Source organism: Passer domesticus, chromosome Z, assembly GCF_036417665.1.
Source record: "Passer domesticus isolate bPasDom1 chromosome Z, bPasDom1.hap1, whole genome shotgun sequence".
Lineage (NCBI taxonomy): Eukaryota > Metazoa > Chordata > Aves > Passeriformes > Passeridae > Passer > Passer domesticus.
In genome coordinates, this window is record NC_087512.1 from 17,454,699 (window position 1) to 17,479,725 (window position 25,027).

Here is a 25,027-nt window from a genome sequence, read left to right on the forward strand (position 1 = left end):
TATTTCCTGCACAACATTAATCTTAAGTTTCCAAGATACGTAACACAGAGCAGCATGGTCATGTAAGCACAAAGATTTTTCCCACAAGATGTTCAGCTGGTATTGGTGTCTTCAAAAGGTCCAGGCTGCATGCTTTCAACTTCTGCTGTGTTTGGTTGGAGATGAAAGAATTCTGCACCCTTTAATTCTGCTCACTAAAATCAATACTGCAGTAGAAGAGGTCTTGAACAGAAATAATTTTGAACCACACAGCCTTGGCCATCAGAACTTGGAAATTGATACAAGGTGGCTATATAGCAGCTGCAAAATAGAATATAATCAACTCAAAAGGTTCCAGTTCATTTAACTCCCAGCATTTTTATCTAAAGTTCATTCATACCATCCCAGGCAAATGTAAATGGATCTTCCAAGCCTCTCTTAACTTCTTGTGGACTGGGATCTAAAATATAGCCTATCACTATGCAAATACTGGGAATGTGTTTTCCACTACTTTCCACACTCTGCAATCCATCTACTGATTTAGGTGCTTTACATGGCCATAGAACATTGTTTTCTTGTTGCTACCTAAATAGTAAGTCTTCAGTATCATTCAAAGAAGGATTATAAATAGTATTTCTTTCCTCAATATTTGCCTTCATTTTTCCTTGATGTATTTATATGGCTCAATAAGTAGAACATTTTGGAGTAGGAAGAAATTTAATTTTACTTTGAAGTTGGTTTAATTTTCATCATGCTCTTTCCCTTCTTCTGTCTATGATACAGCTTTGTTTAACTTGATCCCAGCCCTTAAAATAGTGGTTGATGCACTGTTATGGTGAAAAGTGTTTTTAGGTAGGCATTCTCTCATGAAAAAAATCAATCCTAGTTTTTAAGTCACATTCATTGTCATATTTCTGAAGTTGAAAGAAAATGGCTAGACCAGATCCAGTTAAAGTCTTGGTCATGAAGTGTGTAGCACAGGCCATAAGGAACAATTTTCTTGTGCTTTTATATTTTAAAGTAATTATTTTATAATGCTTACAGAGTTATCTGAAGAATTGTCTTAAGGCATAATTTCTTGATGCACTACTGCAATAAAGCATATGTTTAGTTTATGAACTAACACAATTTGTTAGGTTTAGCAGTGTCACACAGTTTAAACACAGTGAACTTACCAGGTGCAGTTTGGAGGGAATCTTCTCATGAAAATGGAAGCTGCTTCCTGATTACTAAGAAGTGCCTAAAGCTTCCTTCAGTAACGTGGAGTATGTGCAGCACACTGACATCTCTACTGAGAAAATATCTGAGCCAGTTGGAGGCATGTCCTCACTCACAAAGGTCAGCCAATGTGAAGTGTAACAGCTATTATTTTGGGCTTTCAAAGACTGGGAAGTCTGTACTCTGTTTTTTCCCTTCTCTCCCTAGAGAAAGGATAAATACCAAACGGGCCCAGCTGAGATCTGTAAACTTAACAGCTAGAGATGGGGAATAAACCATCTCAGATCAGTAGTCACCACAGATTTTTGCTTTAAGATTAATATAGGGGCACCTCTTCATGTCAGTCTGTTTTTCTTTCTCTTTTTCCCCTCAGGAATATTCAGCTATGGGATTGTATGTGACCTCTTGCCCTGCATTTAATATCATCTTTCTGTCTTTTTTTTTTTTTATCAGAAAAACAACTTTAAATTCCTTTTATATCTCCATTTCAGCCTTGTTTGTAGAAACTTTGTGGCCACGACACAAAATGAACACATCTCATACCACACTAAAGCCCAGAAGCTGCCCTCAGCCTGGGTCTGTGGTTGCTGTAAATGCTCTCAAGATCCTATTGACATCAGAACACAAGATGTGTCTTCTTAAATTCATACTGTACTTGTATAATTTCTTAAGCCTTCGAGTGCTCCTGGCATTAGGCATATCTTGAAGGGTGGGTGAGTTTCTTTACCCTCTTACTACTCAAGAAAAATGTAGGTGGTCCTGAGTCATCATTTTGGCATGCCTTGAGGCTGATATTCTTATAAATCTTGCAGTAGTAATTTCTTATGGAGACACTATTTTAGCTGTAAACTATACAATATTTCCAAGTAAACTTAGGTATATGCACCTAATACAAAATCAGGTTTGCAAGCAAGGTTTTCTGTGCTTTTCTAAATGGATACAAAAGGCACACATAGAACTTTCATTTCTGTGTCATTATTTAGATACAGCTTCCAACAAAATGAATCAGAAATGAATATTTAGCTGTGTAAACTACACCTCCAACACCCAATAAAATGCCCAAACCAAAAATCAAGCTGCTATACAAGGTAAGCAATGTATATTCAATCAGAAAGAATAAATACATCCATTATTTTAGGCTTCATTCAGTAATCCCATTTAGCTGTGTCCACAGTACTCCAAATTTGAGACTGACTTGTATCACAGCTTTGTTTTATGCTATATCTTTGCAAGTATTGAAATAAAGGATCTTAATGTCTGATGTTCAAACTCATCCCTTTGCCACTGGTGAGATGAAGCTGAAGAAAACTGGTTTCAAGGAAGGTATTTACTGTAGAGAAAGAAAATTTATGATTCAGACTGCAATGGAAAAGTTGTTCCTGATTTATTGGCTTAAAAATATTTTTCAGTCAATTTTCCAAGATTCTGCCTGTATAGCGTTGTGTACTCAAGACTTTTAACTGTAAAATTCTTGTATGATCTGAGGACTATTGTTGTCTTAGTAAAATTATGACTATACTTCATATTATACCTATGTATCAATGTAGTGTTGGGTAGGGACCTACCTGAATACTCTAGCACTTGAAGATAAGCTTTCAACAGAATTCCACAAGCATGGAGGTAAGCAATGGCTATTTGCCTGTGACATGGGATTCTACCCTATGACACCAAGCTGGTATTTTATTCCATTTCTTTAGGCTTTGCCTCATAGATCACTCAGTGATTTTGATGTGGAAACCATTGCGTAAAAGACATTTGTTCCAGGATTGTTATCATGTGAAGAAGCAGAGGTTATTGCTCTTAGCAGATATAGCTTCAAATGGAATAGGCAAGAAAGATAGCTATGGATTTCCAAATCTCTTACAACCATCCCTGAAACTGTGTAACATGACGCAAAAGGCATGTGTTTTTCAAAGGCACAAAGACTCTCATCCTGCAACAGTGAAAAAATTTCTGTCTACTTAGTGCACAGGTAGTCATTATGAAGCTAAATACTCATAATAGCTTCATAAAACAATTACACTGTGTTATTGCTACCAAGTGACTTCAAGGATTTCAAAGAAGAAGAATAAAAAAAAACTTACTCAAATGCAAGCTCAATCACTTTTTATAACAAAAAGCACCATGCAATTTATATTCATATGTATTTTTTACCTGTCATTCCTTCAGCTTGATGGCTGTCAGAATACTACATTTTTAGTAGGCTTGCAATTGCTGGAGAACTTAAATACACCCTATGATTATATGCTGCAGGGCCGACAGCTGAAATGTCAAATGGTCAGTGCAATGCTCCCGGCAACACTCTTCTCCCTTTGTGGCAGAAATTCAGGTGCTTTTCTTTAGCTGCAATTAGCATTTGATGTTTGAAACAGGCTTTGGATTCTCTTTCCTTCCCTCTTTTCTTTTTTTTCCTCTCTTTTCAGGCCTACTGAGACAGTCAGAAGACTGCATAAATTATCTTTTCAGCCAGGTCAGAAAGCAGGTTACCTACTAGATTATATAAGGAAATTGTTGATCTTTTTTCTATTGAGAGAGAGTATGGCAAACTTTTCAAACTCACAATCTTATAAAAATATCTAGGAAGTACAGGCAGTGTATAAATATGAAATGCTGACATTAATATTTGATCACTTATCAGTGCACTGTTATAATTACTAAAAATGGCATGACTAAAAATAAAATATTGCAGCATCTTATTACCCTGGATTAAACATAATATATAGCTATAAATTAGAGACAAAATGAAAATGGTAACTGTTTTTCTACTTACAACTTCTGCAAATTACTACACAGAATACCTACAGAGAAAAAAATGTTCTTTATAAGTAAAAGGAGAACCAGTAGATGGCAAAATAAGCGTCTCTGGCACCAGTATCTTTGTATGTAAAGATGTCACATGGACCCTTATATCTGAAGATAGAAACAATCTTCATTTGATTTTCCTCTTAATTCCTTGGAGATAGATGAATTGCCTTCTGGTGTAGCAGCAGCTGGCATGGCACTTCAGGGTGATCAGAAATGTCATTTGCAGTTCTCCTGGACAAGCTATTTTGCACTGCAGTGATGTATAGAACCAGGTACACCATGCATAGATGCTAGAGCTGTTCCATTGCCATTTGGACAGGCACTTGAACTCTACAAGTCCCACTCACAATCTTGTGCACATTCTTGGAATTTCTGTGTGCCATATCAAGTGACTAAAACCTGAATGATATCAATTACATATCTAGTTCTGTAAGAGTCTAATCAGATTAGACAAAGATGTCTAATCACAAACCCAGCAGTGTTTTACTGTTTGCTGGTCTGACAGCAGGTCTAGAATATTTTAGTGCTCTGAGAGCACCTGCATGCAGTAACTAATCATTTCCTAAGTCTAGGGAAAACACAATAAGCTCAATACCATTTTGATTTCTTTGCCACGTCCATTCTCACATTATCTTTAATGGAAAAGCTAAAATAAGAAAACAATGCCACATAGAGAGTGACTGTTTAAATTACAGCTGTCAGCTGTAAAGCAGAGACTAACATTAACTATGATTTTAAGATGTGGTCAGAAACAAATAGTCAAGAAGATGTGGACATTAAACACAATCATCTGTAGTTTTATGTGTACCAGTTTTAACCAGTTGGTTTTAATTAGAGATTGGACAGTGACATGGACTCAGTGGAGCACTGATCTGCTTTAGTGTGATGGTTCCCACATTCATTTTTCTGGCTTAGTGAAAGACTGAGAATAAAAATTGTAATAGTTCCTGGGGATCTGTATAAAAACAAACAAAATTATGCATGACATGAAAAGTCAGGGCCACTTCTAGCACTTCAAAAATAATTGCTTCAGAGTAATTTTTTCTTACAAAATAGGGTTCCTGTGCAGAGTAAAAGAGATAGGTTTACTTTAAAAAATGTTTAAAAAATTAAAAAACAAACAACCAAAGACACCAAAACTAAAACAGAGCAAAAGAAAAATAAAAATCAAAAATCAATAGAGTAATAGCAATGGTCTAAAATGGGCACTGGATTGGCAAGAGTCATTTTTTGTTAAAGATCCCCACTGAAATTGGTGTCAGTTTGAATAAGGAATACTGCAGAGTCAGTAATAATACTTCCACTATATTGAGTCTTTTAGATATAATGTGCACATCAGTATGAAACCTAGATGTATCACATAGTTACTCAAAGCACTCCTATTCCAGGTGTTCTTTATTCTAGTCCATATTCAAAGCTGCAGGTAACTAGTCAATCAAGCAAAGTTGAAAGACCAATAGGTGTTTTTGTCCTATCTGTCATCTCCCGTGTTGACATTTTCATGGAATGATTAACTGAATTCTTGAATGTACTCTTTCTGTGAACAAAGCACAAATTAGGATCAAATAAAATCTTACCAATGGTTAGAAATGGTATCTGAAAATCCTACAACAATTTGACTCTTGGACTTTTCCACAGAAAACTCTGCTGCTGCCCATGCTTTGCATCAGCAACTTGGAGTATAACAATAGGTTTAGGAGGGAGACATCTAAGCCATATTTTCTCCAAAAGCCAAGACTGTTTCCTCACAGACACTGAGAAAATCCTTATCAATATAAAGATATTTAAAGGCAAAAGATGAATCCATCATACTATTCTTTTCAGTAGTTTCATACCCATTTTTTCTTTGCATTCCCCAGAAATGAAACTCAAATTCATATCCAAGTACTTTCCTGCATGATGTGGCTGCACTTGGTATACTGGAGAGTTTTAAAAATAAAGGCAGAATATTGAGTAAAAAACTGACATACTTTCTGAAATGCACTCAACTGCAGTTTTAGGTAGATACAGTGCCTTCACTGTCATTCCAGGGTAATGAAATGCTGTTAAAGGGCCATTCTGCCTCTTTGTTTGGTTTAGATTGGGTTTCAAGTCTACAACTCAGAAATTTTCTTGCAACAGGTACTGAGGAAGGACAAAATATTGTAACTACAGCTTCTCTGATGTAAAGCATAGAAGAAAGCCACTTTAAAAGTAGGCATCCTTCTGAACTCTCTTTTCTGATATAATTTGCGGAGGAATTCAAATGAAAAGTAATAATGGGGCTTTGCTGTTTAGAATATCGCTCTCCATTTTATGTTACAATTTAACTCATTTCTGAATGAGACAAATTTTCATGTGGCTGCACTGAGAAAAATGTCTAAAAATCCCATGAATTACTAGTTATTTTAATACGGGTTTAAAAACAGGTACCAAGAACACAAAAGTGTGGACAGACCATTGTGTAAAACAAATGCACAATGTACAAGACAAATACTTTATGTTTCTCTTGATTAGCATTATGAGGCCTCAGCACAGTGAAAATAATTTGCCTTATCACATTACAAGACTTGAAAATTAGCTGGGTATTGACTTCTGCTTCTTAGGGTGATTCTGGCTACAAGTCTTTAAGTAAGGAGTCTCTTCTGATGCAGGCAAATATATATATATATCCTATTGAATATATATATATATATGTCCTATTGAACAGTAAAACAAATTCCATTTTCTAGTTTTTGGTATGGCAATAGCTATTGTAACTCCCAGTAAAATTCCTTTGTCTTATGCGTTCAATTAATAAAAGCCAGGTAGAAAATTTAGTATTTCCTGCAATCTTCAAACTGTTATTCCATCCAAGTTTATACATTCCAGTATATTGCTCTTTAAATCTGATACCTGAACAGAATTACTCTCCTGCTCAGCAGCACAGTATTTTTTTTACAAGTATCTGAGAGGTGTCGAGGAAGTCCTGGAGTTGGGCAGGAGTCTGGGAAATGTTGGTGAGAGTTTTAGCAGGTTGGAATAGTTCAGTGGAAGTCAGGGTAAAGAAAAGAGCTGAGAAAGCTTGAGGGAGCCTCTGAGGGCTCAAGATGGGGATAAGAGACAGCGCAATACCAGAATGTCTCCCTGGGAGGATGGGGAAGAGCAGAAATTATTGTATTAGAATTTCAGAAAGAAGTGGGCTTTGTTAGGGGTGTCAGAGAATACTACACAAGTCACTCAGTGTTCAGCATCACTCTCCTGTGCCTAAGCCTGTCTCTAGGTATTACTTGAGTTAAATTAGGTAATACATAAGTAGGAGCAATAATGCAGAAAAATAATGTTAGCATTTAAGACATTTCCAAATTTGTTTTCCTAATGTATTTGTTGTTCATGATGGAAGTGAATATCATCTGGCAAGTGAGCATAGAATCTCCTAGATTTTATAACTGAGACTGCAGGAAAATGAAGCCATATGCAAAAATGAAGACAATGAAGTAATGAAAAATATCTTTGTTTATAAAAGCCAACTCTCCCGCTAGCAACCAAAACAAGAGTTAGTACAACTCAGCAGGCATTCACAGTTACATTATATCCCTCTCTTAAGTTACAAGCTTGATCCAATAGACAGGTTTTGCCAATGGGAAAGGAATGGAACAGATTCCCTAGATGTTAACAATATTGGTTTCAGGCATACTATACTGTGTTATTTTTCTGGGAATTCACTGTCAGCAGAGAGTGAAGAAGAAATAGTGAAAAAAAAAACCTTTTGTCACTCTGTTGATTTAACTGGAGATGTATTCAGATTTTCATAGCAGAATAGGAAAGAAACAAATCCACAGAATTCATCAATCAATACAGTTCCCACTAACATTACTGATTATTAAAATTGTCTAAGAAACTGGCCTGGGACCACCCAGAAGTGACAAAAAATTTTGACTTACTGAAGACACTGCTTATGTTCTAATACTAATAATAGTAATTTTCCTCAATTTATTTAGTGGGTTGCTGTTCCCTCATTCTCAGCTTCAATGGCATCTATTTTTTAAATCCCATTATGTGTTACTGTATCTCAAGTACTATACCTATGTTTAGGCTTTGAAACAGCTATGAAACAGCTACCTATGAAACAGTTAAAAATGAATTATACTTCCATTTAAAAAAGTAAACCCAAAAAGCAGCTGACCAGAATTCACCACTAAGTCTTGCAATCCAGCCCACATGACCTGTCATTACTTTTATTAGCAAAAATGTTCCTGCTCAGGTTAAAAGTTGTTGTCCTTCTGACAGATTAAAGCAGTCCTGCTGCATGGTCCTCATCCTGGGCATTTTCTGATTGGTTGGTCTTATTTGGTTGAGTTTTTTGTGGTTTAGAGGGCATCTGGGCTCTGAAGCTTCCCTGGGCCCAGAAAGAAAGTATTGCTGTTTCTCCCAGCAGACTTGCACATCTGCCTTCACAGAATGGGGACATGGGGACTTCACCCCCCTCAGTGACTGCTGCCTCACTGGAACATGCCCTTTTTCATACAGTCCACAATATCAGCAGTTTGCACTTAGAATTTCATAAGCAGGGCCATAAGGTAGCTATATAACACACTACATTAAGGCTTCTAAAACAAATATGATTTCCCATTAATTTACATTTACATTTTAAAAAACGCTCATGCTAGCCTATTTCTCTGCATTCTTTCTCTACAATACTAAAAAGAAATACTGGGGGGGTGAGGGGAAACATAAAAAATCCGTGGTGGCCAGGAGAGCACAATGCCCATGGCATATCCCCAGAATTCTGTGTCTTTCCTCTCTCTCCCTCCTCAAACACCTCACACACTCCCCAGTGTGTTATTCCTTAAGTCTCTGTCTGTCAGTGGAGGAACTTCTACACAGTTACATCATATAACATTCCCATCTTTGTCTGATTATGTGGCTTTATGATTCATATTTGTAGGCACAAATAACAGTCCTGTCAGTTCTTAGTAGATTTGGACATTGAAGCACTTCATAATATTTCTGTCATGATATCAATTAGAAACTCCTGACAGAGTCCTTGAACTATAACAGGATACTTTAAGTTAAAGGAAAAGGATGGAATCACTGTTCATTTCTGAGCTGAGGGAGAGACAAAGAGAAGGCACAGCCTTTTTAACACACATACCCAGAAATACAGCAAAAATTTTGCAACAGACTCACTCCAAAGGAATGGAACTGGGCAAAATCATTATTGGGACAATGGCTGTCCTCAGACTTGGTACCTGCACAATTTCTCATGGGAGTTAAAATACTCTTTTATTCAAAACACTCTCCTTTAATTCAGAATGGTATTTTCATGACAAAGATACCTGGCAAAGAACAGAGTGCTTTGTGTTTTTATTTTCTGTTAAGTCTAGCTAAACTAGAAACAGCCTGGCTGTCCTTTATCTTCTGATCTGTTTTCTTGGTAGCTAAATCCTAGATTTATGATTTCTTCTCATTAAAATTGCCCTCTGTTTTTTATCAGCAATATCTAGACCTATGTACCAAGGACTGAAAAGTTTTACAATGTTTTGAGAAGGGGGTTGCAAAAACAGAGATTGCTTCCTTATATCAAGTTACTCCACAAACTACAAAGACAAATATAAATAGTACATCACATATTCCTTCATTTAATACTTGTATTCTTCACTAAGATGATGCTCCCAGCCCTTACAGGTAATTCCAAAAACACATTTAATTACCTTCCGTCATGCCAACTGATGCTGCATTATTTCTGTCAGTGTCCTGTCAGAAATAAAATTGAGTGTGAAAACAGCAACACATAAAAAAAAAACCCCACAGAAACAAACAAAAAAACCCAAAACACCTAGCAAGTATATTATTCTCAGAAATAACAAAGAGGAATCAGAATTCTGCAACTACAAGGTTATTGCATACAGAGAATCTCCAGCAAGCTTGCTTTCTCTGTTCTTCTTCCAGCAACCAATTTTTAAATGCAAATGAGATATTTGTGGTACATTTCTCTGTTAGCTCATATTAGGAAACACTCAGGGAATTGTTGTATCAGTTCTGTCCCTTACTAGATCACATATCAATACAAATTTAGTATGAATTGAACAGATAGCAAAATCAATCAGTTCTGACCCTTGGAGGAGTTGCCATCTCTCCTGGTACTCAGATTGCTTCTTATTGGCAGTGCCTACAGCAAGAAGTGAAGCTGGAAGTGCAGAATTGAAGACATCCCAAATGAAAATTCCACTTCCATTATCTTTTTCCTGACTCTCTACCTTCTCAGTGCACCTGCATCAGGAGTAATATTGCCTTGCTTAAGTATTGTACCTGGAAAGGTCTTAGTGGATTTGGAGCAGTCCGTTACCATGGAAGGCCCAGTCACCCTCCATGTCCACAAGCTCTCCTTCTGCTCCTTGTGTCTGACAAAGGGTTCTCCTCAGCACAGGCTCTAGTACTTCTTGGTTCTTTGGTTCTTTCAGGTACTAGCTGATGGACAAGAAATCATATTTTGGAAGCATCTGTACATAAAGTCTCTAGAAAGAAAGTAATTAGTCGTGATAGTTCTCAAGATCCTCAAGATCTCAAGATAGATCCCAAGACCCTGTATATGTTAGTATGCTGTATTTCTGCCATTATCTATCAACTCTAATCTTAAAACCAAAGATGAGTGAAGCAATCAGAAGAGCAAAGGCTACAAAAGTGCTAAGACCACCAGAGTGGGAAAAACTGAGGTAGAGAAGATGTGTCCCTAAACGCTCTCTGCTTGGAGCCACATGAAACCAACATGTTAATGGGCATTGAAAAGCTGATTTATCACTCAGGATATGGCAACTTATATTCATCCAACTTCATTACAACCTAATTTGGGGGTCAATTCATTGAGCATCACAGTTTAAAAAATGAACTCTGCTATTTGGATAGTTTTTAATTCAGGACAACTGTGGCTGATGGTGCTTCCCTGACAGAGAAGTTCTGCCTTTTGTCATCCAAAATCACTTCTGGTTCCACTTTCTTCTTTCACCTTGCTATTCTGTGACCTTGACATTATAGCAGAGGTGACTAGGGGGTTCCAGGAAGCCTAATGCAAACAGTGACTGACAAAGTTCAGCTTGCAAGATTTTCCAAGGTTAAAAGCACACACTCAATTAAAAATACAAACAAAAAACCAAAAAAAACAACTGCAACAAACAAACAAAGAAACAAAAAAACTACTATGAAGATGAAAGAAAAAAGAAAGAAAAAAAATATAGAGAGAAGAGAATATGTTGTTAGAGCATGTGCTCTAGACAACTGATACTGTTTCAAGAGTCCTGGCTCCCAAAAGTTCACCTCATGCCCCTTCCCTGGATTTCATTCCTTTTGACTCTTCTAGAGATACTTCCTATTCTAATTTTCCTCAGTACTTCCAGGAGAGGAGCACTGCTATCAGAGATCATCCAACAATCTCCCTCACACAGGCACCAGTGTATTCCACTCACAGATGTAGCTGCCTGTTATGGTAGATGTGCTCTCTTTTTACTTCTGACTGTTTATTGTAGCCCTCAACTTTCCTCTCAGCATAAGGCTTGAAATTAATTGGATAACTAATAACTCCAAAAATACACTTTTTCACTCAGACCACAAAATACCACATATTCCTAAAAATAACTTTCCATCCAGATATTTGTGTCCATATTGAAATATATCTGTAGTCCCCAGCTGGGATGGGAAATGCAACTTATGATTTTGCTAGACTTCAAACCCTTGGGAAATGCAGCTTATGATTTTGCAATGTCAGACCAGCTCCAAATAAGAAGCAATAATTTTTGCCAGCATCTTTGAATCCAATTGTTCCAGTGTGAGACTGGAAGAATTGATGGCTTTAAATATTTCAGGTTGAAGGCAGGGGCAGGTCAGGCCTTGCTCTGGTAAGGCAATGAACTGCTCCAAACACCCCACCCCAGCCCAGGAGTGTATCCCAGCCACTGGCACATTTGGAGACAATGCTCCATATCCCACATCTGAAACCTTTCATCCAGCTCCTAAGTGGCCACCAGACCAGAAATCCCATCTTGGGAAAGGAACCAGGAAAGCCAAAGAGTATTTAACATGAAACACGAGGCAAGAACGTGTCTTGACCCTACTTCCTCTTTGAATTTCTGTCAGCTGAGCACTGCTGGAACCAGGAATGCTAGTAATGTTTTTTCTTTTCTATATCTTGTCTGTCTTTCTCTTTGCTCTAAATCTTTTGCCAAAGTTCTTTGATTTTCTAAAGTTGCCAGTATATTTTTGTTGTTGTTGTTTTGAGCTCTTTAGGATATCTTGTTGGTGTTTCTCCCATGTGTCTAACTCAGAGTACAAGAAAAACCATGAGCCCTTTTAAGCAAGGTTTTTGGAGCCTGACATGTTAACAGCTGTTAGTTAGTGGGACAGAGAACAGTCAGAATCAAATGAATGGAAGGCTATTCCACATGCATGCCCTAGTGAAGATGTAGGAAAAAGTGCTTGGAACAGAAGCGGTGCTTTGTGGTAACAGATCACAAAAATTGTCATGGAGCAAGGAAAATTCATATATACTCAACCATAAAACAGGAAATTAATCTAAGCCATCTATAAAAGTGTGACAACCTAAAAAGAGATTTATTAGAGTACTTGGCTACTGCTTTGCTCTGTCATCCTTTATAAGCTCCAAGATAGAATTTAGAGACAACAAAATTAATTTTGTGTTTATGCCTAGCCACCACATAAATTTAATTTTCACTGATCACAAGAGAATTTCATAATCTTTAAAGCCACTAAAAAAAAAGATTTAAGATGTGTCCCATCACCTATAGTTTTGTCCTCTGCCTTAATTAGGGATGTAATCTTGTTGGATTGAAATTAATAGGAAGTAAGTCACATTGTAAATTTTTTTGTTTCTTTCAACAACCAAAAACAACAACATATAAAATTCTTCATAGCAAACACAAAAATCAGTGCAGAAATCTGAGAAAATGTGGTTTAAAATCTGGAAATTTTAAAATGTTAGATTGTTTCAATTATCATAAAGTATATAATTTATTTATACTTTATTATTTATTTTATTTATTATTTATATATACTTTATACTTTATTTATTTATCACATATAGGATCCAAACTAAGAAAAGCATTTGATATTTGGAGTTCAATCACGCAGTATTTGATTTCTAAAATAGTATTTAAGTCAATAAATTCAACTGGTCTGAAAAGACTACTTGCATAAGCAAGAAGTAATTCTTCCAAATATAAATGCTGCGAAAACAATATTTATTAATTACACAACAGAAAAGACAAGGAAGCATATTGCTGCTGCAAGCTTGAAGGTCAAATGGTCTTTTCCACAGTAACATTGCAAAATTAGGTTCATCTCTAATGAACTTTCTTGTAAAAGGAAACTAGAGGTCATTACTTGACTCAGCAATTTCCACGCTGCAGTCAGCAATCAGCTAAAATTGTCTTGCTGCTTTTAAAGTTCATAGGCTATTTCAAATTATATTTTTTTTAAGAACATCAGTATTTTCAACTATGTCAGAAGATAATATTGAATTACCATTACAATTCTCTAGAATAAATATCCATTTAGGACTGAAGCAAAATCTCTTCTTATTAGCACACCCATGTTTCTAGGGATATGACTTAACAGGAGTGAAGACTGGTGGTTCCATGGTTGAGTGTTTGAAGTTCTAGCAATTGACAAAAATAACAGGACTAATTCTTGATGGGTTTGGGGAGTTGTATAGGCTTAGGGTTTATTTCAGTCAAATATTAAAAAATGCACACAAAAAAGGGAATTGAAAAGGTAGAAAAAAATCCTATAATTTTGCATTGCAGTTGTCCTAAAAACCACTAGAATTTTCTATCAAGCGCCAGAATAAATTGTCAGATTTATTCAGGAATTATCAGCCAAGCTGTAACTGATCCAGTTGATTTTTAATGTCTAAAACTGTAGCAGCCAATGCAAGTTATGGCAATAAAACCTAAAGCACGAATTTGCAGCAGTATTACAACAGAAGTTGACATGGCTTCTGAATTTGGGTGCAGACCACACTTGGTCTTCAGAGTGGAAGCAAATAATGATTTCCTAAAAGAAATACAGTCTGTGATGCTAGTTGTGAATCCCTACTCATATTAAGATGGGGACAGAGGTTTCCCTGAAACCGTGCAAAGACAGGAGTTTAGTTTAATGATTTTCTGCCCTATTGGGTGAGAACCCTCACATTTCGTCTCTGAAATGTGCATTTTTTTCTTAATATTCACAAAAATTGCTAGCAATTTTTCAGAGACTGTAAAGATACATGACCTGGCAATGATCACTGTACTCCAGCCAGAGTGATGTAATACACACATGAAGAGGAGATTTTTTACTATTAAGTCCTCTATGAAACTATTGACAGACTGAGTAAGAAAGGATTTACCAGTCTAAAAATAATATTGCACCAAAGTCATTGACAATTTTCAATTAACAGAAAGGACATGGCTGTCTTCAATAGGAGTACAACAGCTCTGAGTACAATTCCTCTAAAGGGATTCATTTATTCTGGGGACAATATTAACATGTGAAACAGACTTGTTTCTGAAGGCAAGAGGAAGATTTGCTCTGTGAATTCATTAGCACCTGGAACTTTTGGGTACAAGTAAACTTAACATGTAAAGCACTCTCTATGTCAGGTGACTTCTAAAATCCACTATTTTAGGTCCTTCTGCATTCACTTCCAAGAGAGAACTACTTGACAATGTAGGTTCTCCTAACTACTGCTGTAAGGTGGGAAGAATCAGTTCCTAAAGAAACTCTCCTTTTTAGCAATAAAGGAAGACTTAAAATAGCTTTCACCACATTTTCAGATGTCAGGCTTAGTTACAGTTAAGCCCATGTTTGGCAAATATACATAGAATCATAGAATCACTGAATCATTTCAGTGAAAAACACTTCTAAGGTCGTTGAGTGTAACCATTAACCTAGCACTGTCAAGTGCACCACTTAAACCATGTCCCTGATACAACATAGAACATTGACACAGTTTGAGGACAAACAAACCTGAGGATTAAAGAATGTAATGTTTTATCATATCAGCGTCAGAAAATATTCTTCAGATCTATGCAAGCATTGAAACAGAAAAGCCTATATTGCAAATTCTTCATCTTAAATGAAGAAAATCCTGCAATTTTAGTTCAGATTTTCTGCTTAGCTGCTTGAAAATCTCTCAAGCTGTCATACAACACATGATTCTAGGACAGTCCAGATTCTAACAACCCACAGATTTAATTATAGTTCCAGGCAAAACCTCAGTAGGTAAACTTTTTATCTCATTTCATCTTCCATATATTTGCCAGCTAGAAACATAGCATCAGGTGAGACCCGTTATAATTTAATAAATCATTGCAGGTCTCCTACTGGAAGACAAGCAATAAAATATCTTTTTCTGTCCCTGACAGATGAAGCACCTGGGGAAAGGTGCAAATTATTTTTATCCTGAGTGTTCAAATATGGAGTTAATCATGCAGAGCTTTTTTAATGGTTAACAGAATATGTTGTATCATTTCAAGAACTTAGCACATTGTTTACTTTGGATCGGAATTTCACTCACATTGTGTTAAAATCATGTTGGTTTATTCAAGGTCTGGTATTGTTTAGCTACTTTCACTTCCAAGTTAATTAACTTGAACAAAAAGAAACACACCCAAACAATTGAAAAATTTCCAATAAAACATCAGTAAATTTTGATATTAAAAAAAGGATTTGATAAGGAAAAAAAAGGCGCTCAAAATCTATGAAACTAGAGATGGAGGAAACAAGCAATAAAGAAAAATTCCCATCCATATCAAATGATGATCTAGCTGATACTAAATGATATCTTCTTAATAATAACAATGGTAATACTTCCACATAGTTCATAAACATAGAAAGATAACAGAAGGTAAACTTCGTTGCCCCTGCTCTTAACCATTTAAAAGTTGTACTCATAGCTTAAGTTGGCAGTTAGGCTTCCTCATGAGCTGGTGGAAAAATAGAGGGTACAGAGAGATACTCTAGCATATCTGAGAAAAATAGATTGGATATGGCTATGGGGGAATTCATTTCACTGACTGTCCAATGAGGCTTGACAAATGGCTTAGATTAGACAGACTATTTAAATGCAGAAGACATATTTTAGCAAAAAATGCAATTTCATGACTTTTCGAGGAATCCTCTACACTACCAAATTTGGGGCTCTGGACTGTTTAGAAATGTGAGAGAAAGGAAGATTAAAAATTCTTTGTCTAATATACAATGCATAGGCACTAGATTTCATCCAAGGATTAATCTAATTTAATTTTGTCTGCCTTTCAGATTTTATGCCCCTTTACATCCTTCAAAAGAATATATTTCTATTTCACTTGGTTGCATATGAGAAACCTGTTGTCAGATAATTTTATGATGCCAGTTAAAAATTAATCTCAATAAGACTTTATAGCAATTAAATAATGCACATTTTAGACATATTGTTTCTCGAAAGGTAAAGAACTACCTAAACTATTTAATAGACCAAGGGCTTTAAAAAGCTTAACAGGTTTTGTCATATTGGGGAAATAAGAAAAAAAATTATCTGTCTCAATAAAAAAACAAAGCCAGTGAAATTTTATTGAACTGATTTTATCTCCTACGGGAGGTATTCTATTAACTTAATTCAGGAAAACCATTTTTATATTCCAAGAAGTTCACACAGTTCAGTATATGAGGAGCATGAGATGCAAACATGAGTGCTCAGTGGTCTGAGAAAGCAAATTCCACCACACTTCAAGGCACACTCTGAGCCAAGTCCTACACTTTGAGCTGACTTCTACACATTGTTTTAAATCCAACCATCTTTTAAATAATACTCCTCAGTGACTTTTATTTAAACAAAAATTACTAAACCTTGACCCTCCATTTGTCGAAGATAACTATAATCCTTGTAAGTGTTAGACCTGGGATAAAGAACTGTGGTTTCAGAGATATCATACAATGCATTGTCAGGAAAAGGCGTGGATAGCCTGCATACGAAATTTCCTGAAAACTATGTTTACAAGGAATTTGCTTTGTTATAAAGTGTTTAAAGCCTTTCCACCTCATACTAAGCACTGTTCTCTTGAGAATATACATCTCCCAATATTTTTAATTCCTACAGCAAAATACAGTATATGGTTTTCCCTCAAGTATTTCTGTTCTAGATAGAAGTTAAGATGGTATGAAAATTTCCATGGCCTTCATAGGTGGGAAAATACAATCTATTAATTATTATAACATCTGCTTTTATGCTGACCTCTGTAGCAGGAAATAGAGCACAAATGACCCAATAAAGCTGGTGATAAAAAATATAAATAACATCTTGCCTTCTTGCTATTGTGCTGGCTATTCTGCATTTCTGGACGTCCTGTATCACAATATAACTCACAACATTGTGCTGCAGAAAGACATTGGAGAAAAACTGTGTGGTTTCAGGCAAGTTGCTGGAAAAGGAAGCTGCTAAGCTGCATATAAAACCTAGTTTTAGAAAACTATTTCACTAGCTTATTCTTATAAGCAAATAGTACACAATACAAAATATTGTTTAAAAATTAAACTCAGCATATGTAAAAATGTATTTGAGTGATTGAAAATACGTATTAGGCCTATAACCCTAATTATAAGTGTTGTATTTCAATTGTAAAAGTGCTTAGAATTTAAATTGTCCATCTACGTTTAAAAAATCATACTATAATCATACTGTTCAAGTTATCATAGATACTGCCTCGTGTTGCTTGAGTCACAGCATTTCACTCCCTATCTTAGGGTGAAAAAAATTAACAGAGACAAAATAATGCATTATTCATCAATTAATGATTGTAATTTTAAAATTGTACCTTAAAAATCTTTTTTTGATGTAATCAAATATTCAAAGTATCTGATTTTTTTTCAGTATGGTATGTCTAAATGGGAGGTGTATATCTCTTGAAAATTGTAGGATTTATCCTTGTTTTCCACAACAATGTATAGAAAGTTAGAATATCATTTTTTCATTAGTCTACCAAATTGTTGGGCAGCCTTAAACTGATGTGTTCATCCAGTTGGTGAAGAATTCCATTATATTTACCACAAGTTTCTGTCTTTTAACTGGGTTTCTTATAAAGAATACAAATTTTTCTGCTTTCAATGTCTAACTCAAAGTCAATTTTGGACCAAAAAAAAATTTATTACATTTTAATTATAAATGGGGGGAATTATTTTTAATTCCTTTTCTGAAGAGAAAATGAAAAGGGATGGGGATGGGGATGGGGATGGGGATGGGGATGGGGATGGGGATGGGGATGGGGATGGGGATGGGGATGGGGATGGGGATGGGGATGGGGAAGGGAAGGGAAGGGAAGGGAAGGGAAGGGAAGGGAAGGGAAGGGAAGGGAAGGGAAGGGAAGGGAAGGGAAGGGAAGGGAAGGGAAGGGAAGGGAAGGGAAGGGAAGGGAAGGGAAGGGAAGGGAAGGGAAGGGAAGGGAAGGGAAGGGAAGGGAAGGGAAGGGAAGGGAAGGGAAGGGAAGGGAAGGGAAGGGAAGGGAAGGGAAGGGAAGGGAAGGGAAGGGAAGGGAAGGGAAGGGAAGGGAAGGGAAGGGAAGGGAAGGGAAGGGAAGGGAAGGGAAGGGAAGGGAAGGGAAGGGAAGGGAAGGGAAGGGAAGGGAAGGGAAGGGAAGGGAAGGGAAGGAAAAGAAAAGAAAAGAAAAGAAAAGAAAAGAAAAGAAAAGAAAAGAAAAGAAAAGAAAAGAAAAGAAAAGAAAAGAAAAGAAAAGAAAAGAAAAGAAAAGAAAAGAAAAGAAAAGAAAAGAAGACAATTACTATTTTTCTGAGAACAAAGCCAGCTCCTCACCTACTATGACTTCTTTCCTTCTTTCACCCACATCTCTTATCAAAAACCCTTCCCCATGCCATGACAACAATGCTGTTGCTATGCTGAACTCATAAGCATGATAATTATCTGCCTGGTATTATGTATGCTGCTTCATTGAGACTCTAACATCATCCCACATGGGAACTGGTGGAAAAGATGAGTATCTAATTTAACACAATTTGACCATGGTTCCCCAGCCTTGTGAGACCATACCCAGTCCTCTGCTTCTCCCTCAAATGCAATCATCTGAAACTGACTGCTAGGTTCAAAGATTACTTGGGAAAATGGCACATATGTGATAGAACTGATAAGCTGACAGCATAATTGCATAATCTTCAACTCCAGAAGGGTGATTAAAATCAGCAAATTAGAAGCTGAATAGGGAATATGTTTGTTATCTTTTGAAAACACCATTTCCTTGACCAAACGGGGTCAGCACAGTTAGTTAAAATTTTTCTCTGGCATTTTAGCAGGGACCTTACATGGACAAATGAAGAAAATGGAAAAGTATTTCCTTTAAGGAGTATAACAAAAGACTAGGCACTGTGACTGTGAATTCTCCATGTGCCATGTCTTCCAATCTATCAATATAGACAAATAAACATGAAAGAGAATTTGAAAGGAAAATCTATTAAGTGGATTTCCAGTGCCTTTTCCATATCATGAGACCCTTTATTCCTCTTCATCATTCATTCTTTTCCTTCTTCTCTTTCTGTGACAGGAGATCCCACTTAAAAATAATGTTTGAGCAATATCCACGTAATCCAAACAATGAACTCTGATACTATCAGTCATCACAAAGATATGTAAAAACAGTTGGTTTTTTAGTTTGCCTTAGAGAAAGTGGAGGTTTTTCTCCCTTCCTAATTATGCTGATAAATCTTCCTTTGTCAACAGATGCAGAAGAGATTGGTGACTATTATAGACATACATTGAGCACATTTATCTCTCTGAAAATGCCTGGCCACATTATTTGAATAAATCAGGTCAGAAGTGGTTTTCTCTCTTCATGATTCTCTGAACAAGGGAATCTCCACTTTTTATTTTCCTATGGGCCATGATGCAATATAAAGATATCCTCCTTACCAATGGATCCATAATTATCAGTTACATCAATCATATGGGCATAAAACTGGAAAAACACTCTTTTGCAATCCTAGCTACCTCCTATGCAATGTGTACATTCCCTTCAGAACATGTGTTGATATTCTGTCCCTAATGAAGCAATGAAAAGGTAAGTCATGGGTTTTTCTAAATTAAGTATTTCATTTCCAATATGAATTCAACTCTTACATTTATACATCTACAGTTTAGACTTCTACCTCTCAGCTGTCCACCAGAATGCCTTATAGACAATAGAGAAGACTATTCCACGTCATTAGTTATCTAAACTTTTTCAGACCTCTTATGATATGATATCTTTAAGACACTGGAAAAGCCTGATTCTCTTCACTGGTTATTGGAAAAGCCTAAACTAACCAGCTCTGGTAAAGATATCAGCAATTATTTCAATCAATTTTACTACCAGAACTTAGTACAGCTGGAATTAAACACAGCCAGTTCTGAGTTCCTTGTGCATTACAAGTATTATCTTTCAATGTAAAGTACATACTTTGCAGCTGGCTTCCCTTCTTTGGGAAAAATGGTCAGTTTTCTACATTTTGAAATTTTTACTGCTATTCCCAAGAAAAATTCACCATTCAAACAAATCAATAAACCAAAAAATAAATACAATTCTAGTTCACAGGTATCGAGAAGAATCCTTTCTGTTGGTTGCTATGACTACACAAAGGCTCACATTCCAGTTTTTAGGAACCCATTTTGTGTGGTCATGACAGGAAAAAATGTCAAAATTATACACTGTCCTATATATGTCTGCTACCCTATGGCCTCAACTGCGTTAATAGGACTCATTTATATGTGGAATTTTGACAAACATTAACAGACCTTAAGTTAATGTTTATAGATATAGTAGGTGGTTTTGGTTTCTTTTGGCTTTTTTTTTTAATATACAGGAGAGTGGATAAAAAGCAGTTTGTTAACAGGAAACTAGCTTGAGTTCATAATAGACAGACTTATAAATTAATAGACGGACTTATAGCTTAACACTTTACCTCCTGCTATGCAAGGTACACTCTTTTCTCCTTTTATTCACAATAGTCCTTATCTTTGTAAGATATTGTGAAACTTAGCACCTAAGCCCCTCTCAATTTCTCCCTTGAAATTCCCAAGATCTACTCAAATCCAGTCAATTTTCACTTTTAAACTAAAATATAATGTCAGCATTCTATTTGTATGTGAATATAAATATAAATATAAATATAAATATAAAAGTATAATAATAAATATAACTATAACTATTAAAGTATATATATATTAAAGTATAAGTATAACTATAATTTTATTTATATATATATATATATAAAATATATATATATATATAAATTTATATCTAATCTGGTTTTGCATCAGATCTCCTAAACTTAGTCAAAATACATCCATGGCTGAACTCAGTTTTGAAAAGCATGAATCATGCTGAGCTAGTTTATGGGCTGGTTGCAATATTTTCATGTAAGAATCTGCATTTCATTAATGACATACAATGTTTTTTCATGCTTTTAAGCACATATTCTCTCTCATAAAGTGGCTCATGCTTGTCTAACGAAATCCATTAAAAAGCTGAAAAACAGACCTAAGTTAAGCTTAGCTACTGCCTGCTTACACAAATGTTATCGCCAGTGTTCAAAGTAAGGAAAATCTTTGATTTACCATAAAAGGGTACCAGTTCTAACACCATTCCTTTTCTTTGTTGTTTTAACTTCTCCCTTAACCTTACTGACTTGAAGACCCATCTGGAGATTCTGAACACTGTTAAAAAAAAGGAATAATTAATAGCTTAGATAGATTAACAGAAGTAAAATTTGTTTTTAAAACTGGTGGAATGGTATATTTTGAATATTATGTAAATATATACTTTTATCTGACTCCCAAAGAGAGTACTTACAAGAGAATTTTGCATGCTACAGAAGGTTGGACTAAGCAACCATAATAACCATAATAATTTCCTTGATCTTAATGTCTGTTCATTCTAAAACAAATTTATGGCCATAGCACAGGAAATTCCTTCGCTGTGACAGGTCATCTTCTATATTTTGCAGGCCTAAAGGTTTGGAGAAAGTCAGTAGAATATATCTTGAAACACATGCAGGAACTTACCTTTTTTAATATAAAATGTCAGGATCAAGGACAAGATTATATACAAAGTATTTAATCAAATGGATTAATTTAACAGCTTGGATTATTTTAAAATTATTTTAATTTTTTTTTTTTTTTTGTGAATTGATTAAAGAATATAAAAAACTGAATTTACAAGTTTCTTTGCCCCTCCAAAATAATCCAAATTATGCTGAAACAATGTAAAACAATTATTCTAATATAATTTATCAAGAAGAGTTAAATAAAATTGTAAGAAGTCAGTTCTATAAGATTTTCATCACAATGCTTGTATCATTATATTTCTTCCATCAGTATACTAATTACTCTAATTTTATTTCTACAAAATATATGAATTTACTAGCAATCTGATTCACAAAACAATCCCTTGCAAATTTGTCAATCAAGCTGTCTATGTAAATAAATTTCAGAAAAAACAATAACTAAAAAAAGATCAAGTTCAGAGTATTCTTGACATACATTCATAGATTTCTTTGTTTACAAAATACTACATCCTGATACCACGAGCAAAATTTCAAACACTAAATTGGGTTTCACTGTCTTGAATGCTCATGCTTTGGAGAAAATCTTGCTCTGTACCTACAGTGCTACATAATTTCTGCATAAATTCCTTTTGCATTGTACACATGACTAAAAACAGTAAAAAGATGGATCTCACAGTTTCTTTCTCTGTTAGCCTGAGTGACTGTTTTGAAAGCAGAAATTCTGTGACTTTTCAAATCTCATTTCTCCCCAGTCTTGCTAGTTCCCATGTGAAACACTCAAGTCTGATTCAGCATTGTAATCACTACTGGAAATCTTGCTGTCGTAGCTGCAGCCAAGATGGCTGCTTATCTTAAATTAGATATTACGACTATAAGATGCTTATGAGTGTGGTCTAAACTTCCCTATTTCTGTACCCCTTCCTTTATCTTGCTAGCTACAAAGGTCTTCATGCTGCTCTATATACAACCAGCTGTATAACCCAAATACACAATTAGAACTAGTATAAATGTAAGTATAAAACTTGCTATAAAATAATTCCAAATGTTTTTACATGAGTTATTGGAATGGCTATTTATCTAACACATACAATTTATACATGTTCCTTTTCTGGGTTAAGTACAGATGGCCCATCTGCCCTGGTTACAAACAGTAGAATTTTGTCTCAGATTGATGGTACATGACACGTCATGATATGAGTCCATTGGTGTCCCCACATACTGTCCTGGCCTGGTGTTAGCTGGATTGTGGCTGCCTGCACTCACAGCATTCACTGGCAATGTTTTTTTTTAATTAAGATGATACAACCGTACATTCTTTACTTGCAAACACGTGTAAAGCATCTACAGAAGCAAGGAGCTTTCTGTAGGCCCAGGCTGTTTTCTCTTGCCTTGATCTGCAGAGACTCAAGGTCCTCATAAGTTCATAATTTCTATGGTAACTCTTTCCCCAAGTTTCAAGGCGAAAGCCCATAAACACAAGGCCTACCACATTTGTTAGTTCCTGAATGAGTTTGTGAAGATGTTGGTATTTCTTCATTTTTTCCATCATGGCCTCTTCTAAAGATGTGTCAAGATATTCATGTCACATAGTCACAGCCACCACAAATGATTGGTTCTCCTTCGCAAAACTTACGTCCACTTCCTGTAACTCATTACTGTCATCTTTTATATTTGGTTCCTGAAGCATTGTCCAATCTTTCTTTTTAGCTTCCTTTGATAACATTTCACAGATTTAATCGTGCCTTTTAATTCCTGCATTCTGTATGATTGGGCAGTTCCTGATGATACAGAAGCATGTTTCATTCTCAGCCTGGCAGTGCCTGAAGGAATTGATGTACATTTCTTGTCTGCTCCTTGCCAGGAACTTTGTTGTGGGGTAAGTGTTAACAGTAGAATCTTCTCAGATGTGAAGTATAATTTTATCCTGTTCCAGCTCACCACCCAGTTCTTATTCTCGCCAAAGCAAGAGGAATACCTCAGGGAGACTAGCTCTTATCATCACACCACTACAGGCCTTCTTCTCCTAATTGTTACAGTGTATATAGCAACCTCCATGCATCCATATACACCAGCATTCATGTCATCCAAGTCATTACAAACCTGGAAACTGGGACTGAAATCCTTAGCTCCCTGCCAGATAACTAATCCAGGGCCTAGGAAACATGTTTGATAAGATGCTACTAATCTACAAAATACTGTTCCTGGAGATTTGTGATTACTGTCCCCAAATCAGCTTATACAATGGGCCAAAATGTCAAATGGACCAGCTGGTTAGATACCAACTTCAGACGATTCCTGAACAAAAGTCATCTGAAGAATACTTCAAAATCTCAGGAAAAACCTTCCAAACATATTTTTGAGGAAAATATTCTTTTTTCAAGCAGCTTTAAAGCAATGATAATGACTTAGCTGAGTACTGAAGAAAGAGATTAACTAGAAGGCATTACTACATTTTTGATATCTGAGATATGTATTCCTCCTTGGCTGAGTAAAATACTTTTAGAAAAGGCCATAAGAAAAGACTTTTCAGAAAAGACTAAAATCAGATTAAATAGGTCTCAGAACAAACATGGTCAGTGATATGACCATTCATCTTATTTTAACAAGACCACTCAAAGAGCACTCTTGAAAGGAAACAAATCCAGTTCTTTAAGCAGTCAAAACTCAGTTCTGTTCTGGTGACACAAAACCTTCCATTAGAGCCTGGAAAACCTCTAAAGAGGTTCAAGATGTCAGGCAGCTAAATGTACGTTAGGTGCACAGTATTTGATAGTGATGCCAGACTGACTTAATTGAGAAGCTGCAGCCTATGGGTTTTGGACAAGGTCAAAAAGGCTAGTTTAGCTGCAGAGTTTGGGGAAAATATTGTCCTGAATTGCTCCACGGGGAGTTATTTGGATTGCTGAGCTAACTTAAAAGCCTCTGCAAAACATGCTGATTTGAATCAAGGTCTTGCCTCTGAGCCAGGCCCAATTGTAGAAATAAGATTTCC

The 25,027-nt window shown here is 35.9% G+C and overlaps 1 long non-coding RNA gene across 1 annotated transcript; it reads right to left on the reverse strand.

The window, feature by feature from the left end:
* Positions 1–5,399: 5,399 nt before the first annotated feature.
* Positions 5,400–25,004, reverse strand: LOC135291201 (uncharacterized). The gene is made up of 5 exons (XR_010354062.1): positions 23,522–25,004; positions 21,587–21,685; positions 10,273–10,431; positions 9,675–9,717; positions 5,400–5,539 (listed from the first exon to the last, which is right to left on the reverse strand). It is a non-coding gene; the product is annotated as an uncharacterized LOC135291201 (long non-coding RNA).
* Between the last annotated feature and the right edge of the window lie 23 nt (positions 25,005–25,027).